This window comes from Rana temporaria, chromosome 7, assembly GCF_905171775.1.
Source record: "Rana temporaria chromosome 7, aRanTem1.1, whole genome shotgun sequence".
Classification (NCBI taxonomy): domain Eukaryota; kingdom Metazoa; phylum Chordata; class Amphibia; order Anura; family Ranidae; genus Rana; species Rana temporaria.
The window spans coordinates 70,488,089-70,506,493 of NC_053495.1; the positions used below are offsets into that span (position 1 = coordinate 70,488,089).

The 18,405-nt window shown below is 47.1% G+C and overlaps 1 protein-coding gene across 2 annotated transcripts in view; it reads right to left on the reverse strand.

The window, feature by feature from the left end:
• Window positions 1-16,108, reverse strand: part of MRPS21 (mitochondrial ribosomal protein S21) — a 36,304-nt gene extending 20,196 nt beyond the window's left edge. Inside the window, exons 1-2 of one of the 2 annotated variants that reach the window (XM_040359578.1) lie at window positions 15,947-16,108; window positions 7,872-7,922 (exon numbers count right to left, since the gene is read on the reverse strand). The gene's annotated coding sequence lies outside the window, so the exon portion shown is untranslated. The remainder of the gene's footprint in view (window positions 1-7,871; window positions 7,923-15,946) is intronic. The other variant, XM_040359577.1, reaches the window with a different exon arrangement.
• Between the last annotated feature and the right edge of the window lie 2,297 nt (window positions 16,109-18,405).

The window sequence follows — 18,405 nt, forward strand, 5'->3', positions numbered from 1 at the left end:
CCCCCTCGCGATCGCTCCCCAGAGCTGAAGAACGGGGAGAGCCGTATGTAAACAAAGCTTCCCCGTGCTTCACTGTGGCGGCTGCATCGATCGAGTGATCCCTTTTATAGGGAGACTTGATCGATGATGTCAGACCTACAGCCACACCCCCCTACAGTTGTAAACACACACACACACACACACACTAGGTGAACCCCAACTCCTTCAGCGCCCCCTGTGGTTAACTCCCAAACTGCAACTGTCATTTTCACAATAAACAATGCAATTTAAATGCATTTTTTGCTGTGAAAATGACAATGGTCCCAAAAATGTGTCAAAATTGTCCAAAGTGTCCGCCATGTCGCAGTCACGAAAAAAATCGTTGATCGCCGCCATTAAAACTATCCCCTATTTTGTAAACGCTATAAATTTTGCGCAAACCAATAGACAAACGCTTATTGTGATTTTTTTTACCAAAAATAGGTAGAAGAATACGTATCGGCCTAAACTGAGGAAACAATTTTTTTTTTTATATATGTTTTTGGGGGATATTTATTATAGCAAACAAGTAAAAAATATTGCATTTTTTTCAAAATTGTCGCTCTTTTTTTGTTTATAGCGCAAAAAATAAAAACCGCAGAGGTGATCAAATACCACCAAAAGAAAGCTCTATTTGTGGGGAAAAAAGGACGCCAATTTTGTTTGGGAGCCACGTCGCACGACCGCGCAATTGTCTGTTAAAGCGACGCAGTGCCGAATCGCAAAACCTGGCCTGGGCATTTAGCTGCATTTTGGTCCGGGGCTTAAGTGGTTAAAATAAGGTATGTACAGCCGTATGTACAGCCTATGGCTTCACTAACTACTCAAAAACTTGTTGTTCTAAATGCATTAAATGTGCAAGACACAATGCTCAGGGAGGTTTAGGACCACAGAAAGGGAAGTTTCCTACAAGCCAAATGTCAATTCCAACACATTTGTATGGATTTTATTGAATTAGACAAATGTGAAAAGGAAAAAATATTGTTTGGTAATCATAGATGCTCTCACCAAACAGGTGGCGGTAATTCCGACAGAAAGTGCGGACACACAGACTGTAGCAAAAGCATTACTAAAAGATATAATTTCTGGATTTGGAATCCCTGAAAAGATCTACAGCGATAATAGACCCCATTTTGTAAATAAAACTATACAACATTTGACAGAAGTGATGGGTATCCAAGTAGAAAACCATTGCGCCTACCACGCCCAATCAGCTGGATTGGTGGAGAGACACAGTGGAATTCTAAAAAATAAGCTGAGAAAAGCTAGGGAAGAAACAGGTAAAAATTGGATGTACTGCCTACCATTAGCTGTGACTAGTATGCATTTTACACCCACATGGGAAGGTTTGAGCCCATTTGAAATGATACATGGAAGGCCATATAGAATACCCTTACTACCAAATTAAACACCAGTTGAAAAATCTTAAAGTACCGTACCTTAGCAGAATAAATGCAGAGTCAGTGATGACTCTGTACATTCACATAACTGAAACATCGTGTTTACAATGTTTCAGTTTATGAATGAAAAGAAGCCGCTGTCTTCTCTCCATTAATTTTCAGTGCAGCTGAGGCTGCTGATAAAGGAACTGGGGAATCAGTGTCCCTAGTCCCTTTCTCAGTCTCAGAGGGGAGATGTCAGAGGTCTGTTAAGACCCCTGATATCTCACCAACAGGGCTGATAAAAAATAACGGAATATATAATAAAAAAAATGAATTGTAAAAAATAAAAAATAATACACACTGACACAGTCCATTCCTCCTCATCCCCTTAAAAAAAAAAAAAATTGTAAATAAATAAATACTGCCACATCTGTCACATGAGATTTAAAAAAAGAAAATCAGTATCGACGAGTACTTGATAAAAAGTATCGGTACTTGTACTCGGTCCTAAAAATAGGATTTTAGTACTCACCGTAAAATCCATTTCTCTGAGTTCATGGACGGACACAGCAGCAATTGACCTTAGGGTTATATCCGCTTCCTTCAGGAGGAGAGTTTAGGCAGAAACAAAGCACTTTAAGTATTAACAACACTTTCCTCAGTGCAGCTCCTCCCAGGGGGCGTGGTTCCCCCGGGTATAACCCACACTCTGCTCTAGCAGCTTCCAGTTCGTAACAAGCAGTACAAACAAAGGAGGGGTGGGTGCTGTGTCCGTCCATGAACTCAGAGAAATAGATTTTACGGCGAGTACAAAAATTATATTTTCTCTTCTGTTCATGGATGAACACAGCAGCAATTGACCTTAGGGACGTCCCCAAGCAGTGTCAAAAAAATTCAAGGGGTGGGGAAAAAAAACAGCAAATTAAGCTTCACCCCAAGCAAACCAGAGTTCCTCAATGGAGGAACTTCAATAGCCGCCTGCAAAAACTTGCGGCCAAAGGAGGCATCCGAAGATGCACTCACATCCACCTTGCAAAACTTGAAAAGGTGTGGGTTGACGACCAGGTCGCTGTCTTACACACATGTAAAACAGACGCTTGATGGCGGAAAGCCCAAGAGGCATCAATCGCCCTGGTCGAATGCGCCGTAACCAGAAAGGGAGGCGCCCGCCCCTTTTAGGGCATAGGCCTGGGGCACAACCTGTCTGCTCCACCGGAAAAATGGAGGCCGACGACCACCAGACTTTTTTTTTAGGACCAGTCACTGACATGAACAGTGAGTCCGATCTCCGGAACTGAGCCGTAGCAGACAAGTACGCCCGTAGGGCTCACACCACTTCCAAGGAAAGTAACGTGGCCTCCTTCGAGTTCTCCGGCGGAGGACATAAGGATAGTAAAACCAATGTCCTCATTAATGTAAAAAGCCGAAACAACCTTCGAAAGGAACGATGGCTGCGGCCGCAGCACCACCTTATCCTTGTGCATGACCAAGTAAAAGAGCCTTGCAAGACAAGGCCGCCAGATCCCAAACTTGTCTGACCGAAGGAATGGCTACGAGGAAGACCACCTTCTGGGACAGAGTCAACAGAGGAATCTCCCGAATTTCCTCAATCGGAGCCCTTTGAAGCACCGAGAGGGCCGAATTCAAGTCCCACGGAGGCAGCGAAGGACGTACAGGAGGGGCCACATGCCTGACCCCCTGTACAAACGTACGTACCAGGGAGTGCGTCGCCAACGGCTGCTAAAAATAAACAGCCAAGGCCGAAATCTGACCCATAACCGTACTTAAGGCGAGAGCCTGATCCACTCCACGCTGTAAGAACAGCAGAATCCTGGACAGCACGTATGTGCGGGGGTGCCATTTCATCTCTGCACACGTAGAGATGTTGGCCTTCCACGTACGATGGCAAACCCTACATGAAGTAGACTTCCGTGCAAGTAGCATGGTAGAGATCTCCGAGTCCGATGGACCTCGGCCCCTTAGCACCTGGCTCCCAACAGCCATGCCGTTAAAGCCAGCGACTGTAAAGCAGGGTGAGAAAAATCAGACCCTGCGACAGAAGATCTACTCTCAGGGGTAGAAGCCAAGAAACGTCTGCCACCAGACGCACCAGGTCCGCGTACCAGGAATGGCGCAGCCAATCCGGAGCGACCAGGATTGTCGGTAACCCCTCCGCTTCCACTCTGCACAACAGGCGAGGGAGAAGCTCCAGGAGGAGGGAAGGCGTAGACTAGAAGATAGTGACCCCACGGTGCCACCAACGCGTCCGCCGAAGGGTCTTTTGACCTGGCCACAAAACGTGACACCTTCCGATTCAGACGGGACGCCAGAAGGTCCACGCCTGGAGTGCCCCATTTTTGGCACAACTCTGAAATGTTTCCGGGTGCAACGATCATTCTCCCTGGTCCAGTATTTGGCGACTTAGGTAGTCGGCTTGTCAACTCTGCACCCCCAGAATGCACACGGCCGACAGAGCCGGAACATACCTTGTGGCTCACCAGAGAATGTGTGCAACCTCCGCCGCCGCGCTCCGCGTGCCCCCTTGATGGGAGACATACGCCACGGCCGAGGCGTTGTCGGACTGGATCCTGACCGAACAGTCCTGCAGACCCAGAGACCACTTGGAGAGCCGCAGCCTGATAGCCCGGAGCTCCAGGACATTGATTGGCAGACGGAACTCCACCGCCCCAGGGCTGACTGGACACTCCAGAACGCCCCCAGCCGGAGAGGCTGGCATCCGTCGTGACCACTGTCCGATAGCACGGCAGGAATAATTTCCTGGTCCGAAGTACCGGAGATGTCAGCCATCACACTAGGGAGGACCTGACCAGGCGACTCACCCAAATCTGGTAATCCAGAGACGAAGGGAGCTTGTCCCAACGTGACAGAATCTCTTTCTGAAACACTCGAGTGTGGAATTGGGCATACGGAAACGCCTCGAAAGAGGCTACCATGGGACCCAGAATTCTCTTGCGAAAGCGAAGCAAGGACCACATCTGGGTCGCTAACCGCTGCACCGCAGATTGCAGTGCCTGGAGTTCTTCCGTCGGGAGAAAAACTTGCTTCTGAGGAAGCGAGGACCAACCCCAGGTATTCCAGTCGCTGAGACGGTACCAACATTGACTTCTGGACATTCAGTAGCCACCTGAATCTTTTGGAGGGGCTGGCAGGTGATGGACCATCCTCTAAGACTGAGCCTAAAGAAGCTCTCAGGAGAAGGTCGTCCAGGTATCCCACAATAGCAATTCCGCGCTGCCTTAGCAGGGCCAGAATCGGAGAGAACTCGTGGTGCCGAAGCCAGACCAAAGGGGAGGGCCACAAACTGAAAATGGTCCTCTTCGACCGCAAAACGCAGAAACCTCTGGTGTTTTGCGCGTATGGGAATATGCAGGTACGCGTCCTGAGTACCCAAGGACGCCCCAAAGTCCCCCTGATGGAGAGCCACCACTACAGAGCGAACAATTCCACCCTGAACCTTTGCACTTTGACAAAGGAGTTAAGGGCCTTAAGGTCCAGGATTGGACGGACCCCTTCCTTTTTTGGGGACTACAAACAGATTGGAGTAGAAACCCCTGAAACCGATCCCCTGAAGGAACCGGTATAATCACTCCCGACCAGCAGATCCTGACCAGCCCCTGACAGGGCCACCCGGCGTACCGGAGGAAGCTGGAAGGAAAAACCTGTTTGGTGGACAAGAGAGAAACTATCTTGTACCCCAAGGAAATTACCTCGCAAACCCAGCGGTCGGAAACAGGGATCTCCACCGAGCCACGCATCCGCAAAGTCGGCCCCCCACCCGAGTGTCTGGCGGGGGCAGACCTACATGCAGAAGCAGGCTTGTCCGCAGGCTTGTTGGGCTTGCGGTACCAGGTGCGCTTTTGTTCTACAGCAGGCGCCTTAGCACCCTGGAAAACGTTTTCCTGCCGCACCTGGGGGGTGAAAAAAAACGCTTGGGGGAGGTAAAGGAGGGACCCTGCTTAAGACGAGGCTCCTTACCCTTCCCAGATTGTGGGAGCAGAGTGCTCTTACCCCCTGTAGCATCTATTATGTCATCCAGGGACGCCCCAAAAAGCTGTGCACCCTTCAAGGGTAAGTCCCCTAAGGACCTTTTAGAGGTTTGGTCCGCAGACCAACACTTTAGCCACCCAAGGTGGCATAGTACCACCGCGGAGACCCTGGAGAGCAAGAGGAGCGTATCCAGGGCCAATTCACAGACAAACTGCAGGCCCTGCACCAACTGCTCAACCAGGCCCACACGGAGCTCAGGAGCATTATGCGCCTCCAGCTCCTGCAGCAGGGACTTTGCCTGCTTGGTAATTGTCTGTGACACTACAGCTCCGGCCAAAACCGGTCTCACTGCCGACCCCACTACTGTGAACATGGAGCGGGCCACAGCCTCAGCTCTCCTATCTGCGGGGTCCATAAAGGCGGGAGCCCCTTCCACAGGTAACGTGGTAGACTTGTTCAGTCTGGACACAGGGGGGTCCACTGACGGAGGTTTTTGTTTTTTTTTAAGTCTTCCTCAAGAGGATAACGGACCGCAAAGTATTTTGGTACATCAAAAACTTTCTGAGGCCGATCCCATTCCTTGTATAATATTTTGTCCAGGTAAGGAACACAAGGAAACACTTTTGCGGTGCGGGGCGGCGTGCGGAACCCAAAAGGGACCGGCATCGCTGATGTCTCAGCCGGCCTCAATTTTTTTGAGTATCCCGCACCGCAGTGATAAAAGCTCCAACAAAACACCTTATCAAGCGATGACCCTGAAGCAGAGTCATCCTCACTGCCCGTGTGGGCTAAGCCTGCAACATCTGACATGACAGAACCAGAGCCAGCAGCAGGATCTGGTTCCGTGTCAGAGCCTTCCCCAGAAGCAGGCACAGGGAGGGGGTTTATACCCCCCTTCTGGCCACTTGTCACTTCATTCCTGGCGATAAACGCTTAAGGGATTGCCGTATGGGCTCTACAGAGACCGCAGGGGCACTAAGGGTTAACTCAGGCATGGTTGGGGTGAAGCCTCTGTTCAGACTCCATGTTGACCCACCGCTATGCCGCCCTAGTACTGCAAGGCAGAGACCCACAGGTCACCCTCCCGGGCGCAAAACAGAGAGCAGGGGATCCCCAGGTAACTCACCACCCGGCCAGGCTGTAGTGCTGCTGAAGCGCTGAGAGTGCTGTCCGCTCTGCGCCGTCCCTCAGGAAGCAATTCGCAGGCTGCAAAATGGCGGCCATACACATGTTTAAAGCAACAGTGACACAGCAGAAAACACAGCTCAACACACAGCAACTCCAGTACAACAAATTAATAAGAAGGGAGAAGCTGCTGCTCCAGGTGAGCACACCTGAGCAATCAATGTCCTCTCAGAAACAGGTGGGTGCATGCAATGCATGAGGCAAAAACTTGAAGGCAGGGTATGGACAGCCGCACACCAATGAATCTTAAAAAAGTAAGCCTTTAATGGTGAAAAAGGAAAGGCACTACAAAAAATTAATAGCACCACACAGCAGCACAGCCCCCGTAGTGACAGAGCCCCAGGCGGACCCCCCCCCCCCTTACAGCCGCCACCCAGCATGGGGAAGGAGGGAGAGGAAGGGAGAGAGGAAAGCAGGGCGGACCCTCATTCGACCTCCCCAGGAAAGCACGGGGGGCCACTACTTACCTGTCCTGCGACCACCGGCTGGAGGCATTCCGGACAGAACCAACGTCCGCTAAACGGCATGGCTGTCGGCCAGACACACTGTGACAAAGCCATAGAGACCGGTCATATGTGTGCCCTGGAACATGTAGTTCCCCCGCCATACCTGGAGCAACGGGGCATGTCGTGGACGACCCAGAGCTGAGGGCCGGCACACGCTCGATGGCCGAGCATGGGGGGACTACAAGGATCAAGATCCAGCCTGTCACCCAGTCGGCAGTTGATAGAAGAATCTCAGGATTCAAAAATGCAGGAAACAAAATAATAAAAAGCGAGAAAATCGCAAGAACAAAAATCTCCAGAGTACAGGGACTCCAGAGTGCCTGACCTCTGTCGTTAGGCAGAAAAAAACTGGAAGCTGCTAAAGCAGGGTGTGGGTTACCACGCCCCCTGGGAGGAGCTGCACTGAGGAAAGTGTTGTTAACACTTAAAGTGCTTTGTTTCTGCCTAAACTCTCCTGAAGGAAGCGGATATAACCCCAAGGTCAATTGCTGCTGTGTCCGTCCATGAACGGAAGAGAAAAAGTGGTATCGGGACAACCCTAGTAATAACTAGCACTATACTGGTAGACTTCGGTCAGATTGCAGATTGTGGGGATACAACTGGGGCTAGGGGACTTCTATGAGCGGATAAATACATTTGCTGGCTCAGGAAAAGGGCAGGATGTCAAGCATTGGATCAGGCCCTGTGGACCACAGCGCATCAAGATTGGGGGTACAATCTCCCAGGGCCTAAAAAGAGGGGAATAAAAGGAAAACCCCCGTTAGAGACTTACCGGTAATGGTATTTTCAGGACAGCTACTTGAAAGATGACTGGCTCCGCCCTCTACAGGAAACACAAATCAGATACAATATAAAAGGCCCCTCCCTTTCCTCTGACCTCCAGTTGTTTAGAACAGTGTTTCTCAGACCCAGTCCTCAAGGCGCCCCAACAGGTCATGTTTTCAGGCTTTCCATTATTTTGCACAGGTGATTTGATCAGTTCCACTGCCTTGGTAATTACCACAGCCATTTCATCTGAGGGAAATCCTGAAAACATGACCTGTTGGGGCGACTGGAGTTGAGAAACACTGGTTTAGAAGAGCAAGCAAACCTCCAAAGTGCACTCGGCAAAGGAAAAAAACATAGAAAAAAAAAAAAAAACACCACCAGGTGAACCAGGTTGACTAGTGAAAAGTAGAATAGGGTGGCAATATAGACACTGTCCTGAAGGTTACTGGAAATACTGTTACACACCCCCCCCCCTCATCTTCCAGGGCAGCTACTTGAGAGGATAAGCAAGATTCTATACCTTAGGGAGGGACAACAGCCAGAAGCACTTTCCTACCAAAGGAGAGGTCCTGGCCGGAAAGCATCTGAACTCTATAATGTTTGACAAATGCATGAGAGGAGGACCAGATGGCAGCTTAAGAAAATTCTTCCCATAAGGCTCTTTCTGCCCATGACATAGCCATGGATCTCGTTGAAAAAGCCCTAATTCTAGAAGGAGGGATACGACCTGACAGTTTGTACACTTCACAAATAGCTTCGCTAATCCACCTAGCAATAGAGCTTTTAGACGCTTTGGACCCTCTTCTTGGGGCCACTGAACAATACTAAACAGCTGGTAGGAACTCCTAAACCCACTGGATTATTGTAGGTAAAGCAGAAGACATCTCTAAGTCTAGAAGACTAAATCTTTCCTCCTCCGTATTCTTGGGAGAGGTACAGAAAACTAGGCAGGACTACTTCCTGGGACCTATGAAAGTTTGAAGATACTTTGGGCAAGCAGAAAGGATCAGGCCTAATCACTACCCTGTCCTTTAGAATCTTCAGGAAGGGGTCTTTACAGGAAAGGGACTGCAGATCAGAAATCCTTCTCCTTGACGCAACAGCCAAAGTAAAGGAAATCTTCAAGGAAATAAACTTCAGGGAAGCCTCAAAAGGAGCCATTTAACACTTATGACAGATCCCAAGGAGGCACATACTTGACGACCCTGGGACCACGTCTAGATCTGGCTGAAAGGAACCTCCTAACTAAAGGATCTACCGCTAGTCTCTTGTCTGAAAACACGGACAGGGCCGTAACCTGAAACCTAAGGGTGCTGACAGATCGTCTTTTCTCTGCTCCTTTGTGCAAAAAAATCCAATATACAGGGAATGGAAAGAATCTAAACCGGATTTCCTTTGCCAGGAACTAAACGTTTTCCAAACTTTCCAATAGATTCTCCTTGTGACCAAATTGCGGCTGTCCAGGATAGTTTGAATAACTTTCTTTGAACACCCTCTCAACTGTAAAATTCACCGCTCAGCCTCCAGGCCGTCAAATGGAAGGTCTGAGGGCTTGAATGCAACACTGGTCCCCGATGGGAGTAGATCCTTCCGATCTGGTATTGGCCAGGAATGATCCATAGAGGAAAACCAACTCCTCCTGGGCCACCAGGGAGCAATAAGAACCACTTCTGCCTGATCCTGAATAATTTACCGAACTACCAGAGGTATGAGGGGAAAAGGAGGGAAGGCATAGGCCAGAGCAAAATCTAACAGGAATGACAGAGCATCCGTCCCCAAGGACCCAGTCTCTCTCTCCAGTGAGAAGAACGCCGGCAGTTTTCTGTTGAGACTGGAGGCAAAAAGATCCATTGCAGGAAGACCCCATCTTAGCACAATCTCCCGGAACGTGCCTTGATGCAGCTCCCAACAGCTGAAACTGACGCTCACTCTGCTCAGATAGTCCGCCAGCGTATTCTCTGATCCCCTGATGTGGACTTCCCTGATTGAGGGGACATTGATTTCTGCCCAAGACAGAATCTGTTGCGTCAGCGTTTGAAGTGACTCAGAACGAGTGCCCCCTTGTTTGTCTGAGAAAACCAATAGGTCTTTTGAACAGACCCTCTCCTGCAGAGCCAAAAGAGCTTTCCCCACAGCTAGTAGTTCCCTGAAATTTGAGGAGCGGCCTGCCTCCTCTGGCAACCAGGCTCCCTGGGCCTGCCAGCCCTGATAGCGCGCACCCCAGCCCCACAGACTGGCATTTGTAGTAACTTACTGGAGCATGATGCGCCCAGTTCTCCCCTCCCTGCAGGTGTTCCCGCTGCTCCCACCAGGAGAGATTGAGATAATCCTCTCTTGGTAGCTGTACCAGCTGATCTAGAGAACCATTCCTGCAATCCCAATGGCGTAAGAGCAACGCCTAAAGGGGTCTGGAGTAGGCGTCGACTGATATGGGTTTTTCTCTGGCCGATATTTAGAAATTGCGGCGGCCGATTAAAAAAAAAATAATTCCCCTTGTTGTAGAAATGTTGAATTTCATATTTATACTGGGGGAACTATTGAAAAGATGGATGTATATGTTGTACTGGACTGGTTATGATGACAGGGCCACGCTTGTAATGTATCAGCATCTCCTGTCTTGGGAATCAGTAAAAGGTGTCAGGTGTTAAAATAGCTAAATCATCCTTTTGTCTTGAAGGGAAGCTCGGACAGCCTGAAAGGCTCCATCACACTAGGGGCCCTTAGCATGCTAATGTAGCAAATGGTCACACCACGCATCAAAGGATCGTTTGACATACCATAGACTGAGTTTTTTTAGATTTAGCCATGCTAGAAATACGCTTGAAAGGCGACCAATCCGATTCTGATTGGTACTCGGAACCAATGAATATCTAGACTTGAGGTTCAACCAATCCGTTGGCAAGGCAACTTTAAAACCAATAGAATTATAGAGTTTTTGAATCCTGTAAAGGGGGTTAGGGACCAAGGGGGGGTATAAATCAGAAGGCAGCCCAAAAGCTCTGCCCCGTTCCCTGGACACGATGATTTGAACAAGACACGCAATATCTCTTTCGCTCTCTCCCCCCACCATCTTTACTTTCCTTCTATCGTAAGATTGGGCCTAAGATTAATCTCACTTCTCTTTTGCTTTCCTCATAGATCCATTTAACTACAACTTGTCATTACTTACTGCTGTGTCCATTGTAACCATATCCGAGTTAGGCCTTAGTTATCCTTGTAACATGGCAACACTATACCTGTAACATCACCTAGTGATATTTGGTAATTACGAATCATTAATTTTCTTCATCTCTGTAATTTTTCCTTTCCTACGACTTGTCTTGAGATACTGATGTATCCATAAAAGCAATATTCCCATTTGTATTATTCGGTATCATCTTGGTTTAAAAAACGGATATCCTTTATGTTATGGTTACGAATATCAGATTAATATAAGCTTCTTCTCTGTATCAATAAATGTAATCCTTTTCTCTTTTTCGCACCGCTATTCTTTGTTTTTAATTTTTATATAGACAAAAAGGTTTTAATCGCTCATTTTAAATATTTAAGTGCGGTATTAATATTTCCATGACACCCTTCATCTCATAAAATCTAACAGTTGGACCCCTTTCACACTGGGATGTTTTTCAGGCGCTTTGGGCTAAAAATAGCACCTGTAAAGTGCCTGCAAAACGGCTCCCCCGCAGTCTCAGTGTGAACGCCTGAGTGCTTTCACACTGAGGTGGTGCACTGGCAGGACGTTAAAAAAAAAAAAAATAAAAAAAAAAAAAAAAAGTCCTGCTAGCAGCATCTTTGGAGCGGTGTATACCGCTTCTCCACCACTCCTGCCCATTGAAATGAATGGGCACTGCTGCCGAAGCGCCTGCAGATGCCGATTAATTAAAAAGTGACAAAAATCGGCCGATATATCGGTCAACCTCTAGTCTGGAGTGCAATTGGGCCCAGGGCACTCCTGGGATGGCTGCAGTCATTAACCCTAATAACCACATGATACACCGAAGAGAGGTCTACGGGAGGAATTTGAAGGCCTGCACGGAGAGAAGTTTCAAAATGTTCTCCTCTGGAAGAAAAAAAAATCTTCTGGGCAACAGATTCTATTAGATAAACCAGAAAAAGTATGCTCTGGGAGGGCACCAGACAAGACTTCTGTTGGTTGACTTACCACCCCAGTGGTAAGGGTCTCTGTCTCAAACAAAGATCAGAAAATTGTCCAGATATGGGACGATCAATACACTTTGCATCCGAAAAAAAGCCATGACTTCGGCCATGATCTTTGTAAAAATTCTGGGTACTGTCGAGAGACCGAAAGGCAGATGGGCAAGAAAAAATCTCTGGGGGGAAAAGACTCTTGAATCCCAACCTGTAACCCCTTTCCAATGACTGAAGAATAAAGGAATTGTCGGAAATCTCTGCCCTTTCTTTGACGAAATGGGACAAACTTCCCCCTATCACTAGGGATTATTGGAAGGGGCTGAAGGAGCAAAGAAAGTTCCCCTCTTTTGCTTATCTTTGTTAACCCCTTCCATACAGGGCATTTTCACCCCCTTCCTGCCCAGACCAATTTTTAGTTTTCAGCGCTGTTGCACTTTGAATGACAATTGCGTGGTCATGCAACACTGTACCCAAACGAAATCTTTGTTTTTTTCCCCCCACAAATAGAGCTTTCGTTTGGCGGTATTTGATCATCTCTGCGGTTTTTATTTTTTGCGCTATAAAACAAAAGAAGAGCGACAATTTTTTTAAAAAACACAATATTTTTTACTTTTTTATTTAATAAATATCACAATTTTTTTAAAAAAAAAACTTTTTTTCCTCAGTTTAGGCCGATACGTATTCTTCTACATATTTTTGGTAGAAAAAAAAAAAATCGCAATAATCATATATTGATTGGTTTGCGCAAAAGTTATACCATCTACAAAATAGGTGATAGATTTATGGCATTTTTATTTTATTAATTTTTTTACTAGTATTGGCGGCGATTTTTTACTGTGACATTGCGGCGAACACATCGGACACTTTTGACACGTTTTTGAGACCATTCACATTTATACAGCGATTAATGCTATAAATATGCATTAATTACTGTGTAAATGTGACTGGCAGGGAAGGGGTTAACCACGAGGGGGCGCTGAAGGGGTTAATATGTTCCCTAAGGTGTGTTCTAACTGTAGGGGGGAGGGGACTCTCAAGGGGAGGAGACTGATGTGTGTTCCCAGTACAGAGGAACACACATTGGTCTCCTCACTGCTGACAGGAGGTGGATCTGTGCGTTTACACACACAGATCCACACTCCTGCCGTGATTACCGGCAATCGCGCCCTAGATTGCCGGGAACACAGGACGTCATATGACGTCCACCCGGATCGGCGAGGGGTTCCTGCCGCGGTCATTTCCCTATGGCGCGGTATGGAAGGGGTTAAAAGACCACTTTTTCTTCGCCTGCTGGTTTTAAAATGAACCTTGTTCTGGAAACCACGAAAAGGCTTTTTATTCTGTGGCTTATTCTTCTGAGAAGAAGGGAACCAGTTTCCAGACCTAGGAAAAACAAAAACGTGTCGGTGCTCCTGGAAACACAAAACAACTGAGGGTCAGAGGAAAGGGAGGGGTCTTTTAAATTGTATCAGATTTGTGTTTCCTGTAGAGGGTGGAGCCAATCATCTCTCAAGTAGCTGTCCTGGAAGATGAGGAGGGAAAGACTCATAATTACAAAAAGTGGCCACCTCCCCCTGCACACATAGTGAGAACTGTAACCAATTATTTATAACACTAAAAGAGCCGAGAAAGGAAGATCAGCGGTTGCACTATGGGAGCATGGAACTGACCCCTCAGTAGGGCTGGGGAAAAAAAAAATCGATTTGATTTAAAAATCGAGTTGGTAGGTCAAATCAATCTAGATTTATAAAAAAAAAAATCCTGCCCCCAGCTCCTCAGGACCAGCACGGTCTCCATCAAAAAATGGCCATACTAAAATAGAAGTTCTGAATAAAACTATAAGATTTACTAACTTAACAGTAGACGATGCCATAGCTTTGGAGACAGGTTACCAAGAAAAAAAAAAAAAAAGTGATTAGAATGGTTGAGGTACACGGTTAAAACTCTAAAAAAGGAAAACTGTTTAGTTTGAGCTGGAGCCAGACCACATGTAGCAACGGTCCCTTTTCCTCTAGATCATAATGCAGATCCAGAAGTGTTTAAAATGTATGTTGCAGTTGTATAATAAGAGCTATAAACCAGAAACAAATTCTACCTGTCACACTTTGAGTTTGTTGTTTCCCTCAGTACAGATACCTCTAGCGGTTACTGCTTATCCAGGCAATTTTACTTGTTTTGCACTCCAGGGAACAGTAGCAGGGTAGATCTTGGGTCACTGCCTGATGACTACTGTGCGGAGAGGATTAACAAGGAAAATGGTGACTGGGTTGAACACGACACTCAGAGAGCTGATGTCTGGTGGATGTGTGGGGATAAGAAACTGCGAGCTAAGATACCGGCCAATGCCCAAAGGGATTGTGCTATGGTCCAGCTAGCTATGCCCCTGAGGATCCTGTCCGGATGAGTTTAAGGCCAGGAATCAGGTGAAAGCTAGGTTTGAGTCTCTTCTCTGGCGGGTGACTATAAATAAAAAGGTTCACTGGATTAACTATATACTATAACCAACAATGATTTGCAAATTAAACCAGGGACGCTGTAAAAAGGCCTAGCAGAATAACTGTCCCCCATATCTCTAATGGCATGGTCCGATGCTGCATCTTTCCCCCGGCGCATCTACATTGAGAACCGAGCGATCGAACACCACTGATCCCTCGGTTCTTACAGTTTCCCGAGCAAAGAGCAGCTGATTGTCAGTCAGTCACAGCTCTCTGCCTTGCCCCCTCCTCGCTCGCTGGGCTGGGGAGGGGGTGGCCGGCTCAGGCACTAAGCTGGCTGTCAGTCCAGACACCTGGTGGTCCACCTTCCATTGTCCCGATGACGCAGTGCCTGGACCAACTTCTGTGACGTCAGCAGCGAGCGGACTCCAGCCTGCTCTCTGCTGAAAATGGGTAACAGAAGTGCAAAACAAACTGCACTCCTGTGATCCATAGGAGAAGTACAGCCAAATGTGCTTTGGCGGTACTCCTCCTTTAAGACCCCTTTCACACTAAGGTGGTTTTCAGGCACTAGAAATAGACTCCAAATAACGCCTGTAACCGCCTCCCATTCATTTCAGGTCACTTGCGGGACATTAGGAAAAGTCCTGCAAGCAGCATCTTTTGGGTGGTTTGGGAGCGCTGTACACAATGCTCCCAAAACGCCCTGCCCATTGAAATGAATGGGCAGCGCTTCCAAACAGCCTGAGAAGCGATTCGAAAGCGCTGCAACACAGGCGCTTTTAACCTCTTCTTTGGCCGCAGGGCTTTAGCGCTAATGCAGCCACAGCTCAGTGTAGAAGGGATCTCTAAGGATTTAGAGAAGATCTGTAATAATAAAAAAAAAAAATTGTGGACCAAAATTCCTCCTGAGATGTGTGCAAACCTGGTCACTAACTACAATAAAGATCTTACCTCTATGCTTGCCAACAAGGGTTTCTACACCAAGTACTAAGTCATGTTTTGCTTGGGGATCAAAATACTTATTTTACTCACTGAATTGCAACTCAATTCATAACATTTGTATTGTATGTTTTTTCCTGAAAGTTTGGTTGCCATTCTGTCTTTCATTTAAAATAGACCCATGATAAAAATTGTAGACCTTTTATTTCTCTGTAGGTGGGCAAACGTACAAAAAAATGCAGTGGGTCAAATAATCATTTTAGTTCCAGTTCACTAACCAATAGCAGAGAAGCTCTCGGACATAAAGGGAAGGTGGTCTCTGGGGACCCTCAGAAGGAGGTGAGCAGTATCAGCTCCTATTCCTCTCAGTACAGGACAGACTTGTACAACTACAAGCTGCAGCATGACTCTCCCCCGATGAGAATGTCCCCCTGAGCTCCCAGCAGCCTATTCCAAAGTTTCATTCGTGCACAATGCTGCAGCTCCTATGAAATAAATGTGCTAATCTCTTGCCTCCTCTACATTACACCATGACAGATATAAACCTCACCAGACTCCAAACACCACAATTCTGCTCTTCAAGGTTATGCGACGCTTCCCAACATCATGTAGACAGCTGTCACGTGACATCCCCTTGCACAGCCCGCTGGGTAACTTGAACCTCGCAGAGAACGTTGGGAAGGCGCAGATTCCGAATGTCTTCCCTGCCGAGACCTGTGGGCGTGTACAGCCAATCTTTACCTCAGGCACCAACGTCCACTTTTTTTTTAACTCTATAGGTGCCCTAACACTTCTGAGTTGTTTTCTGTGATCTGCCAAAAGCTGCTCGCGCACGATAAGGGCTTTCTTCTTCAAGGTGGATTGCGACATAAAAGCTAGGTCACCATATCTGACGGAACATAGGAGTCCAATCTGTCAAAAACTCCAATTACTTGTACTGTGCATGCGCGAGCATGGGCACGAGAAGGGATTTCTTCTTCACGATGGATTGCGACAACTACACCAACTCATCTCAGCGCTGCATCGCGCCTGCGTGGCTTGCTTTCCTAACTCACACTTAAATAATCCCATCAAATACTACAACTCATATTGCAGCGTTAGAATGGCAAAACAAATAACATGATGAAGTGGCAAAATAATGTACGTAACAATACATTCCAGTTCATTGCGTAAAAATACATTCCAGTTCATTGCTTAGCGATATCAGTTGGACTATTTGTGTGTTTTTTTTGAGCCGCACTGCTGCGATATTGTTACATAGTCAGGTTGAAAAAGGCACAAGTCCATCCAGTTCAACTATAAAACAGTAAATAACTAAAATTAAAAAATATCGTACAATCACATACACCCAATTCTATACCCACAGTTGATCCAGAGGAAGGTGAAAACCCCCAGCAGAGCATGATCCAATTTGCTACAGCAGGGGAAAAAAATTCCTTCCTGATCCCCCCCGAGAGTCAATCGGATATTCCCTGGATCAACTTTACCTATAAATGTCAGTACTGAGTTATATTATGTACATTTAGGAAAGAATCCAGGCCTTTCTTAAAGCATTCTACTGAGCTGGCCAGAACCACCTCTGGAGGGAGTCTGTTCCACATTTTCACAGCTCTTACTGTGAAGAAACCTTTCCGTATTTGTAACTTAAATCTTTTTTCTTCTAGATGTAAAGAGTGCCCCCTTGTCTTTTGTGTTGACCGTAAAGTGAATAACTCAACACCAAGTTCACTATAAGGACCCATTATTGATTTGTACATGTTGATCATATCCCTCCTTATTCTCCTCTTCTCAAGAGTGAATAAATTCAGTTCCTCTAATCTTTCCTCATAGCTGAGCTCCTCCATGCCTCTTATCAGTTTGGTTGCCCTTATTTGCACTTTCTCCAGTTCCCAGTTCAGTGTGATTTTTTTTCTTAGCTGCACTGCTGCGATATCAGTTGGACTATTTTTCAGATTTTTTTTTTAGCTGCACTGCTGTGATATCAGTTGGACTATTTGATGTGATTTTTTTTAGCCGCACTACTGCAATATCATTTGGACTATTTGATGTGATTTTTTTAGTGTGTGATACGAGATGCAAAGCAATTAACATGATTAACTGCCAAAATAATCCAACAGTGTGGTGGACATGTACGCGACTGTGAACATAGTTATGCAAATAAAATTACAGATGCCTGTGTCTGGGTGACTGGCTAATAATAGGGCAAGCAGATCACTTTACCAATTCCAATATATAGTACCCATCAGGTCCATCGGAACTTGACATTACCACATCCAGGGGACCCATGTGGCCTAGCCCCCCAACACTCAGGGGACCCATATTCCTAGCATCTATAGTCCTCAGCATCCAGGGGAACCCAATCCCAGGATCCAATATGAGGAACCAAGCATCCAAAACACTCAGGGGACCCCTTCTCCACTGGGGACAAGGACCCCATCTCCCCTGGGGACAAGGACCCCATCTCCCATGGGGACAGGGACACCCATCTCCCCTGGGGACAGGGACACCCATCTTGCCTACGGACAGGAACCTCATCTCCCCTGGCAATGGGGACTCCATCTTGGGGATGGGGACCAGGACTCCACTTCCCCTAAGAACAGGAATCTGATCACCCTGAGTATACCAATCTCACCGCCCTGCTTGATAACCCTGTGTATGCCAACCTCACCGCCCTGCCTGCCATGTGTCCTGTGTGAGGGCCCTCCTCTGACAGCTCTTATCAGGACTTTACCCCACTGTGTGCTCCCACTACACAACTGACCCCTCTGTGTGCTCATTCTACATGACTGACACCTCTGTGTGCTCCCCCTACATGGGGAACCTCTCTTTGTGCTTCCCCTACACAACTGACTCCCTCTGTGTGCTCTCCCTACATAGGGGACCCCTCGGTTTGCTCCCCCTACATGTCTGCATACTCTGACCACCTCCTGTATCCTGTGCACATGCTCTGACCACCTCCTGTATCCTGTGCACATCCTCTGACCACCACCTGTACCATTTCCACATCCT